Here is an 11,690-nt window from a genome sequence, read left to right on the forward strand (position 1 = left end):
TTTCCAACAAAAATGATTTAATTTTCCACTTCACAATTCAGGAAGAATTTAGGATTAGGGCATTCATGGAGTTTAGAAAAGGTTTTCATTTTCAGGATTTTAGCTCAAAATTTGCACAGGAAGGAAGACCAAATGAACATAATTTAATTTCAAAGACAAGTTTATCTGCAAAATCCTACTTCCTCTTCTGCATATTAATGCCAGTCTCAGATCAAATATATTAATCTCTGAAGATAAAATTGTCTTAGAAATGGAAAATCAAATGAGCAAGGAAATATAGTTATTGTTAAGTTCTATTATAATAAGAATTTCTTTAAAAAGCAGTCACCTAATTCTTGCCTACCTAGATCTCCAGTTTATCTGAAAGTTTCCCATGCAAAATATATAATACATATTTTTCTTAGCAAAGTATCTCAATAATGGAAGAAAAAGTATCCAATGTACTCAGTCTTACTATTAAACTAATTTATAGCTTTCTTATGAAAGCTATAACCCAATTATAGCCCAAAAAGAAGGGGAAAGGGGAGAGGGAGGGGAGGGGTGGGGGGGGAGGATGGGTGGAGGGAGAACAATTGGTGGGACCACACCTATGGTGCATCTTACAAGGGTACATGTGAAATTTACTAGGTGTAGAACATAAATGTCTTAACACAATAACTAAGAAAATGCCATGAAGGCTAAGTTGACCAGGTTGATGAAAGCATTGCAAATTATATGTAAAACCAGCACATTGTACCCCATGATTGCATTAATGTACACAGCTGTGATTTAATAAATATGTATATATATAATAGAATGCATCAGTGAAAAGTAATATACTTCTAGTTGTAGTGGCATTATTTGCTATTGATACAGAAATGGGTTCAACCTACTGCAAGTATGGTCAAAGGATATCTAATCTGTCTTTCTTAAGAAAGTTCATCCTATGTCAGAGAGGAGACAGAGGAAACTCATTTTTGAAGTTGACATTTTTGATATTTTTGTCTCCTTTCATTTAAACACTGTCTTGCGAATATTCTTAACTCTCTACTTCTATACATGGCTGACTTTCCTCCAAAGTTATAACCTGGATTAAACCTATCTATCTGCTTACCTTGTGCCAGCAATTCAAATGGCTGGAAAAAAAACAAATACAAAACCATGTGACTTGGTCTCTCTTTAAGTTCTGCAGACATAAATCTCAGATGGGCACTCAAACATGTCTGGAATCTTATAAAACTTTCATGATGTTTTCACCTGCCTACATGTCCAAATAATCATTTCATGCTTTGTCTTTGAAACTCCTACACTACCCAGCCGCTCTGCCAGACTCACTGGTCACCATAGTCTTGTCTTATATCCATCAGGGAAGCAGGAGCAATTAGATAGGAACTCCCTCATCCTTCTCCGGGAAAGCCATCAGCTTGCTTGCCTGATTACTTCTCACTCTTTGACTTCCTTGTGATTACTGTGAATGATGTGGCTTGGCCCAGGTCAAAAGACAACTTGGCCATTGTGCTCCAGATCCTTTCCAGGGACTTTGTTTTTATAATTTTCCCTTCTGTCCTGTCCACATGTCTTTTTAATTCCTATCCCATATCCCTGTTCCCTTTCGTAAGATTCATCTTCAAAGAGTTATCTAGAGTTGCTCGCTGTCATGGACTGAATTGTATCCCTCTAAAATTCATAGGTTGAAGCTTTAACTCCTAAAGTCGGGGTTAGAGAGAGCCCTAATCTGCTAGGATGAGCATCCTACTAAGTAGAGGAAGAGAAAGCAGGGATCACTCTATCCACACACAGAGAAAAGAGATCGTGTGAGGATATAGTGAGAAGGTGGCCTTCTATAATCTAGGAAAAGAGACCTCAACAGAAATGAACCCTGATGGCACCTTAATATTAGACTTCCAGCCTCCATAACTGTGATACATTTCCCATTGTTTAAGCCATTAAGCCTGAGCAGACTTACACACTGCTCTTACTTTTTCAACTCACATTCCCTTCTAACCCACTCAGCTGGCCGTCTGTCCCTACAACTTCTCTGTCTTTGCACTGATCAAGACTCCTGACAACAGTCCTATTACAAACACTTAGGCCATTCTGTTGTTCCTTTTCCTGCTCCCTCACCAGCATTTGCAAAGTTGATCACTGCTTCCTTTTCCTTTCTGCAGTTACTTTTCTTGGTGACCATGGTGCCATGCTGTTTTGGTTTCCTTTCTTTATTGGCTGCTGCTTCTCAGTGTTCATTGTGGATTCTTCCCCTCCTCTGCATGACTGCTAAAGGTGAGAGCATCCCAGAGCTCTGTCCTGGTCTCCCTTCTTTTCTCTATCTCATCAGCCTCATGCAGTCCCATGGCTTTAAATACTATTTGTATATTGACAAGTTCCAAACCACACATTCATCTCTGACCTCTTTTCTGAGCTCCAAATTATAGATCTAGATCCCTCTTTGATTGCTCCATGTGAATATCAAATAGGTATCTCAATTTTAATGTGCCACAAATAGAACTTTTAGTTGCCTCCTCCAATTTCAATCCTACTTGGTCTTTTTCTAGTATACAGCAATGGCATCACAATCTACCTCATTGCTCCAGCCAAAACTCCAGGGGTCAACCTTGATTCCTCTCTTTTCTTCATTATCTTCCCATTTAAAACCCTTGGTAAGGCCTTTGGTTAAAGGTACTTTGAAATCTTCTACTTTTTTCTGTTCTCTTATAGACCTTTTTAGTCCGAGCTGTCAAAGTCTCTACCATGGTCTGTCCTTTTCCTTCTATCTCTACCAAAATCCCCTGCTGTTCCCCACCTCCCAGTTTAAGTGGAATTCCAGTGAAGTGGATATGTAGTAGCCAGAGTGCTTTTTAAAAATAAAAATCAAATCATGATCCTCTAATTTCTCTAAAGACTTCTCTAATGACTTCTCATCAGCATCAGAATAAAATTCAGAGTCATGACCTAAAACACTCTAGGGCTTTTAAATACAAAATTGTTTCACTATTAAGTATGATGTTAGCTGTGGATTCTTCAAAGATGCCCTTTATCAGGTTGAGGAATTTTTCTACTATTCCTAGTTTGTTGAGTTTTATTGTGAAAAGAATTGAATTTTGCTAAATACTTTTTTGTGTATCAATTGAGATGATGACATGTTTAGTCCTTTCTGGTAGTATTATGGTGTATTATACTGATTGATTTCCATATGTACTATGTTGAACCAATCTTGTATTCCTTGGCTAAATTCCCCTTGGTCATGGTGTATAATACTTTTTACATGTTGTTGGATTTGGTTTTCTGGTACTTTGTTGAGGATTTTTGTTCTCTTGTGATGTCTATGTCTGGCTTGGGAGCATGGTGATAACTGGCCTCAAAGAGTGAATTGGGAGAGTTCCCTTCTGTTTTATTTTTCAGAAGATTTCAAAAGATTGTTGTTAATTCCTCTCTGTTTGGTAGAATTTACCATTCATAGCAAGTGAACCTGGGCTTTTCTTTTTGGGACATTTTTTGCTCACTGAGTCAATCTCTTTACTTGTTAGAGACATATTCAAATTTTCTATTTCTTCTTGAATCAGTTTCAGTAATTTTGTCCTTCCTGGCATTTGTCCAGCTTATCTAATTTGTCGGCATTCAATAATTCCTAGTATTCCCCTATAATCCTTCTTATTTCTGTAAGGCCAGTAGTTTATCCCCCTTTTCTTTCCTTCTCTCAGTAATTAGAATCTTCCTTCTTTTTTCTTGTTAGATTTTCACTAGATGTTTGCCAGTTTTAGTAATGTCTTCAAAAGTACCAACTTTTATTGGTTTTAAATGTTTTTCTATTTCATTTATTTTTGCTGTAATCATTATTTCCTTCTTTCTCTTTGCTTTAGGTTTAGCTTTCACTTCTTTTCTTTTTCTGATTTCTTAAAGTAGAAAGTTAGGTTATTGATTTGAGTTAGGCTAAGTTATTGCAATTCTTTTTTAATATAACACTACTATAAATTTCTCCCTAAGCACTGCTTTCGCTACAGTTCATAAGTTTTAGTATGTTATGTTTTCGTTTTGATTCATTTCAATGTATTTTCTCACTGTTTGTTTGTTTACTTTTTTAATCTATTTATTATTTAGGAGTATGTTCTTTAATTTCCACATACTGTGAGATTCCCAGTATCCTCTGTTAATGGTTTCTAATTTCAATCTATTGTAGGTGGAAGTCAAACTTTCTTTCCTGGAGAATGTGCACTTGAGAAAAGGGTACATTCTGTTTTTGTATGGAATGTTCTGTGAGTGCCTGTTTGGTCTACTTAGTTAATGGTGTTAAGTCTTCTATTTTCTTCTTAATCATCTATCCTATTATTCTATCTATCATTGAAAGTGAGGTATTGAAGTCTCCAATTACAACTGTTAAATTGTCTATTTCTCTCTTTAATTCTGTCTGGTTTTGCTTCATGTTTTTTGAGGTTCTTTCATTTTATATATATATAAACACACACACACCTTTTTCACTGTTTAACACCCTTTCAATAGGTTGTCCAATTTATCGTTATAAAATGTCCTTCTTTATATCTAATAACAAATTTGGCATTAAGGTCTATTTTTGTCTGATATTGGTATAACTACTGTAACTCTTTGTGGGGGGGGGTTATTGCATGTTATATATCTTTCCAACCTTTTGTTTTCAAGTTATTTATGACTTTGAATCCAAAATATGACTCCTATAGATAGTATATAGCAGGATTTGTGTCTTTTTCAGAAACCCAGCATATCAGTGTCTGCTTTAAGAGCAGACTTCATGGAGTATTTAATCCATGAATTTTAAATATATTTTAAATATATTCTAGATGTTAGAATTTGTGCCTCCCATTTACTATTACTTTCTGTATGTCTTTTTTGTTCTTTTATGTCTCCATTAACCCTTCTTTTGGGTTAAATAGATCTTTTCTGGTGTATAATTTTAATTCTATTATCCTTTATTTCACTTTCTTTTAGAGTTTCTCATATTTCTAGAGGCTAGAAGATCAAGATGAAAGTGTTAGCAGGTGTGTAGTCTCCCGAGGCCTCTCTCCTGGGCTTTCGGATGGCCAACTTCTTTCTCACTGTGTCCTCACGTGGCCTTTTCTCCATGTGCGCACATCCCTGGTGTCTCTCCCTCTTCTTATAAGGACACCGGTCATGTTGAAGTAGGGTCAACTTTACACCATCATTTAACTTAATTACCTTTACAAGGGCCCTAGCTCCAAAGAAAGTCACATTCGGAGGTGTGATGGGTATTAGGCCTTCAACATATGAATTCCGCGGGGACGCAATTCAGTCCGTAACACTGTTGGTATAGTTATCTTTATCAGTGCCTTTTATTTCTTCACATTTGAGCTACCGTCTAATGTCTTTTCATTTTAGCCTGAAGGACTTCCTCAGTGTTTTTTCTAAGACAAGTCTGCTAGTGATGAATCCTCTCAGGTTTTGTTTATCTGAGAATGTCCTAGTTTGTCCTTCTACTTTTGAAGGATAGTTGTGTTGGAAATCAAATTATTGTTTGACATCCTTTTTCTGTCAGTACTTTGGATACTTCATCCCACTGCATTCTGGCCTCCTTGGGTTCTGATGAGTAATTAGGGCAAATATTACCGAGGACCCCTTGTATGTGATGAGTCACATCTCTTTTGCAGATTTCAACAGCTGATTGTGTTTAGGTGTGGATATCTTTGAATTTATCTTACTTAGAGTTTATTGGGTTTTTTAGATGTGTCAACATTTTCATTAATTTGGGGGCTACTATATTTTCAAACATTCTTTGTCTCTCTCTCTCTCTTTTTTCCTCCTGGAAATCCCATTATGTGTATACTGATATTTACTGATATTAACTATTTGGTGTGACATCTTTCTCATACTTTCCTTTAATTATTTAGAATATTTTCCCCCCATTCTTTGAATGTATTTAAAATACCTGATTTAAAGTCTTTTTCTAGTAAGTTTAACATCTATTCCAACATTCTTTAGATTCTTAGGGACAATTTCTGATTCCTGTTGGCTACTTTTTTTTTTTTTTAACAGTGTATAGACCATGACTTATTCTTTCTTTGTGTTATTTTATTGAAAACCAAATATTTTAAATAATATAAGTTGACAACTCTGGAAGTCAGATTTCCCCTTCCTTAAATTTGTTGTTGATGGGGTTTGTCTAGTGACTTTCCTGAAATAATTCTTTAATGTGTGTATCCTTTGTCATGTGCCCACCAAAGTCTCTGCTTATTTAGATTAGTAGTCAAATGATAATTAGAGAGAGATTATCTTAAATGATTGGAACCAATCGTTGGCCAAGGACATCTGTGCATGTATGTTGGCGGGCAGTTTTCCACTCAGCCTTAGCCTCACTTTCTTCTTGTACAGAGCCTGAAGGTCAGTTAAAGGTGAGAACTTTAGGTTTTCAGAGGTCTTTCTTGGGCATACACACAGCCCTATGAAGGTGTACAGCCTAAGCACTCAATGGATAGTTCTCCTCTCTCTCTCTCATTAGTTGATTGCAATGCCCAATGTGCAGTTCCTTTTACCTTTAGTCTTATATATTCTGCTCTTAGGTGAAGATCTTTTTCCCATGCATATGTGTATGATGTTACTACATACATTTTCATGTAGTTAGAGCCTCTATTTGAAGTCTGCATTCCTTTCCGAGATTCCTCCAATCTCTAAATGTTCTTCTAAAAATTCATATACATTGAGATTCACTCTGTGCTGTAAAGCCTTACAGGTTTTGAGAGATTCATGGTGTCATATATACACCATTATAGTATCATACAGAGTAGTTTTAGCACCCTCAAATTTCCCTGTGCCATTGGTTTATGCATCTCACAGCAGCCTATCCCTAAATCCCTGGCAACCATGATTTTTTTTTTGACTGTCCCTCTATTTTTGCCTTTTTAAGAATGTTATATAATTGGAATCATATAGTATGTAGACAGTAATTATCCACGTCTTCTCATGGCTTGATGGCTCATTTCTCTTTGCTGCTGAATAATATTCTTCTGTATGGATGGACCACAATTAACTTATCTATTCATCTTGGTTGCTTCAGTGTTTTGTGACTATGAATAAAGTTTATATTCACCTGCAGATCCTAGTATAATTCTTCAAATCATTGGGTAAATACCTAGGAATGTGATTGGTGGATTATGTGGTAAGATTATGTTCAGCTCTGTAAACTGCCTTCTAAAGTAGCAATGTCATTCTTCATTCCCACCAGCGGCAAGAATGGGCATTCCTGGTGCTTTGCATCCTCACCAGAACTGGTATTGCTTGTTTACTGGCGTTTAGCTATCATAATGGGCAATAAGTACTTGTGTCTTACATTTCTCAGTAAAAATGATGTTAAGCATCTTTCAAATGTTTATTTGCCATATGTTTATCTTTCTGCTCAGATTCTTTTTCTGCCACGACTACTATCACTGCCTGGGACAGCTGCAATGTTAAACAATTATTGTTGTGAATTTTCTGACAAATCCATTGTGGAAAAGGATGTTTACATTAAGTGAGGTCACAAGTCAAAGAAAAACAAGCCCTGCCAATGGGCTTTCTAAGAAACTGCCAGACCGGGTCAGATAAAGATGATGTTATGAATGTGGTGCTTCTGGGGAATTCTGAATTGATTCTGCTGCCATGAATGGCTACCAGGCTGTGATTGTGGGGTTATTGGTTTTCAAGGCTACTGTGGAATTAGGCAGAGCAGTGTGGGATGAGGTAAATTAAAAAGCCACATCTATTGCTGTCCTTAGAAAGATTCAACCATTTTTTTTGAATAAACCCTCCTTGGATTGTTGTGAGACTGATTAATTTCCGGAGTTCTTAAAAATTGGATTCGTACACTTTGCCAATATTTTCGTTACTTTTATGGAGAAGCAGATTTTCAGAGTTCATTACTCCACCATTCCTGCTGGTGTCCCTGTTCATTTATTACTGCTTATTTAATATTTGTTGGCCTTGTTTTCCTTCTGCTTTAGGTTTCTCTTTAGTATTTCTTTCACCATGTATATGGTGGCAAAAAAATTCATTCACTGTCTGGAAGTTACTTTTTTTTGCCTTTATGGTTGAAGAATATTTTTACTAAATGTAAAATTCTATGTAAGCAGTCTGGGGAGAAACACTTTGTGATATTGTCCGCTTGCCTCCCCCTTCCATTGTTTCTATGAGAAGTCAGCTATATTATGTTGCTCTTTTGAAAGCAATGTGTCCTTTTTCTCCAGCTGCTTTTTGTTTATTTATTTAGAGACAAGGTCTCGCTCTGTCATTCAGGTTAGACTCTAGTGGCATATTCATAGCTCACTGTAACCTCAAATTTCTGAGCTCAAGAGATTCTCTTGCCTCAGCCTCCTGAGTAGCTAGGACTACAGGTGCACAGAACCATACTTGGCAAACATTTAGTTTTTTTTGTTGAGACAGGGGTCTTGCTATGTTGTCTAGGCTAGTCCCAAACTCCTGGTCTTAAGCAGTCCCTCCTACTGCCACCTAAAGTGCTGGGATTATAGGCATGAGCTACCACACCTGGCCCTTAGGCCCTTATTCTTATGTTGTATATCCGAGCATCACAGTTTCCTGTGAGTTTATTTAATAAACTCATAGAAAATAGTCATTGATGGGTTATATAACTTAAGTCTTTTACATTTTCATCTGAGTTAGTGAACTTTATGTTTCCACTTTATCTCCTTGATAGCTGTCATTATGAGATTGTGTTTTTACTGAAGAGCACACAATAAAAAGTCATCTGGATTTAAGAAGCTAAACAAGGTTGTCTTGACTCTTTCTTTTCTTTTTTTCTCTTTCTCTTTCTTCCCTTTATCCCCTCTCTGTATTTGGCTTCTTTTTTGAGGAGAATACATTTTTCCAAATCAGAGGAAAAGAGAGCTCCTCTTTCTAATGGTTTCAACAATATCGCAAGATTTTTATACTATTCTAAAGTAATCCATGTGACCACAGTTGGATCTGCTCCACAGACCACATTGACTGCTCCATTACAATGATTGGACAGGTCTGGGATGCTGTCACAAAATACACCAGACTGAGTAACTTATGGCAACAGAAATTGCTCACAGTTCTTGCTGGGAAGATAAGGATCAAGGTGCTGGCAGACTGAGACTCAGGAGAGGACTCAATCTTTGCTTCATAGATGGGACCTTCTTATGTTCTCATGTGGAAGAAAGGATAAACAAGCTCCCTTACGAGCTTTTATAACAGAGCAGAGCTCTCATGGCCTAATCACTCTTAAATTCTGTATCTCTTAGTACTGTTGCAGTGGGGGGTATATTTGCACATAAAATATTGAGGGGGCATGAGCATTCAGACCATAGCACCTCCTCATGAAGCTGATGGTAGGAGGGTCACCCACAAGGACCAAGAATTTGAGTGATTTCTCAAAAGAAAACTGAGGTTTTCTTACCAGAAGAGGGAAGAGATGTTGGGCAACCAAACATAACAAGATGAGTGATGTCTCTAATGTGTCAGATCATTAAAACCATTACAGTGAGTGTGAAAGATAGAGATTCCTGGATCCTACCACAGAATCACTAGAAGAGTTGTCTAGAAATCAGTGGTTTTCATAGAATTGATGACTGCTCCTCTGAAGTCATTGGTTTTGCTAAAATATAAAAAGTAATTAAAATATTCTCTTTCCCCATCCATCTTAAGATAAATTTCTCAGCTAAGTTCCACACCCAAGCTAAAGAGGGCTGAACAATTATTGATTGCATTTCAAGGGATGATCTGAAATAGATATTGATAGTTCTCTAAGCCATCATTTATCTATGTTTTTACTTCCACAGTGTAAAACTAGAGACATGTTTTATTTTAAAAAGAAAGCAAAACACACCTGTAATCCTAGCACTCTGGGAGGCTGAGGTGGGTTAATTGCCTGAGCTCACGGGTTCCAGACTAGCCTGAGCAAGAGTGTGACCCTGCCTTTGAAAATAGCCGGGTGTTGTGGTGGGCACTTGTAGTCCCAGCTACTTGGGAAGCTGAGGCAAGAGGATCACTTGAGACCAAGAGTTTGTGTTAATTAAATTTAATGCTGTTGGTATTGTTGCTGTTACTATGATTGCGATTGAACATCTCAAAGCACATACCTTCTATGGTGCTAATTTTATACATGTGTTATGCTTTGGATTCCTTTGGCACTGGTATAAATTGGCTGTAAAACTCAGATCTATAGGTGCTTAGGCTCAAGAGAAGTCAACACACCTCCATGAAAGTGCAAGGGAACCAGTAAACCTCCTTTCTCAAAGCCACTACACATACCACACATTGCGATTGGTCAACACATCTGACATATAAGCAGCAAATAATTTCCTGGTGCTCCACTGTGACTCTTCATCCACTGAGGATATCTTCTCTCTTGTTGTGAGCTGTGATGCTACGGCATTCTACCAAGGGTGACACAGTAAGACTCTGTCTCAAAAACAAAACAAAACAAAACAAAAAAGAAAAGAAAAGAAAGCAAAGCAAAATAAAACTTTTCAAAGTCAGCCCCTCATTATTTCCTAAAAGGCAAAGAGCAATAAATAGTACACTCTGGATTTGTTAGAAGAGGAGGCTATCATTTTTTAATGTCTTAAATTGTACCACACTCTTCCATTACTAAACATCTGTGTATGCTTTATCAGTAGGAGAGAAGATATCCTCAGTGGATAAAGAGTCACAGTGGAGCACCAGTAAATTATTTGCTGCTTATATGTCAAATGTGTTGACTGATTGCAATGTGTGGTATGGGTAGTGGCTTTGAGAAAGGAGGTTTACTGGTTCCCTTGCACTTTCATGGAGGTGTGTTGACTTCTCTTGAATCCAAAGCATAACACATGTATAAAATTAGCACCATAGAAGGCATGTGCTTTGAGATGTTGTTCAATCGCAATCATAGTAACAACAACAATACCAACAGCATTAAATTTAACTAACATAAAACTAACATTGATTAAGTATTTTCTATGTGCCTACCATTGTGTTAAACACTTTACGTGGATAATCTCATTAAAACCCTATGAAGCCTTGCTGTCACTATATAACTACACTGATTATAAGGTAAGGAAGTGGAAGTACCAAGAAACTTAAGTTATTCACCCAAGGATACATACCTATGAAGTGCCTGGGATTTTAAGACAGTTAGTGTGTCTCCATGACCATCCACCCCTTTTCTTTTAGTGACTAATGCATTTATAATGCCATGGAATGGATTCCATGAGGATGTGTCCAGTGAACACATAGCAGGATAAGATTACCAGAATTCAAGTAAGGCTGAATCAATGACCTTGCCTTCATTAACTCCTACTCCACTCAGACAAATGAGCCTAGCAGACGTGGGTGTTTCAGAATACTCAGAAGTGATTAAAGACTTGCCCCTGGGTTGAAAACTCCTGGTCTTGGAAAGAACAGGCTTCAGGAGGCCCTGTTGTTTATCAGTGTGGGATAGTGAGATTAGATTCATGGAAAAAGGCAAATGAACATGCAAGTGGAAACCTGTACCCTTTAAGTGCAATAAAAGCAAGAACAGAACTCATGCATTTATGGTCACTACCAAGAAGTCCTTATTTATTTAAATCGTGTCTCTATGGATTTTTTTATGAACAATTATTAATTTCAATATTAATTCTACTTCTTTACAAATAATTGTGGATTGTTTAGAAACTTTTTTCAGTCTTTTCATTAACCTCTTAGAAAGTTAGAAGTAGTGGGCAGTGCCTGTGGCTCAAAGGAGTAGGGTGCCGGCC

This window comes from Otolemur garnettii, unplaced genomic scaffold (genome assembly GCF_000181295.1).
Source record: "Otolemur garnettii isolate 467f Iridium unplaced genomic scaffold, OtoGar3 scaffold00005, whole genome shotgun sequence".
Lineage (NCBI taxonomy): Eukaryota > Metazoa > Chordata > Mammalia > Primates > Galagidae > Otolemur > Otolemur garnettii.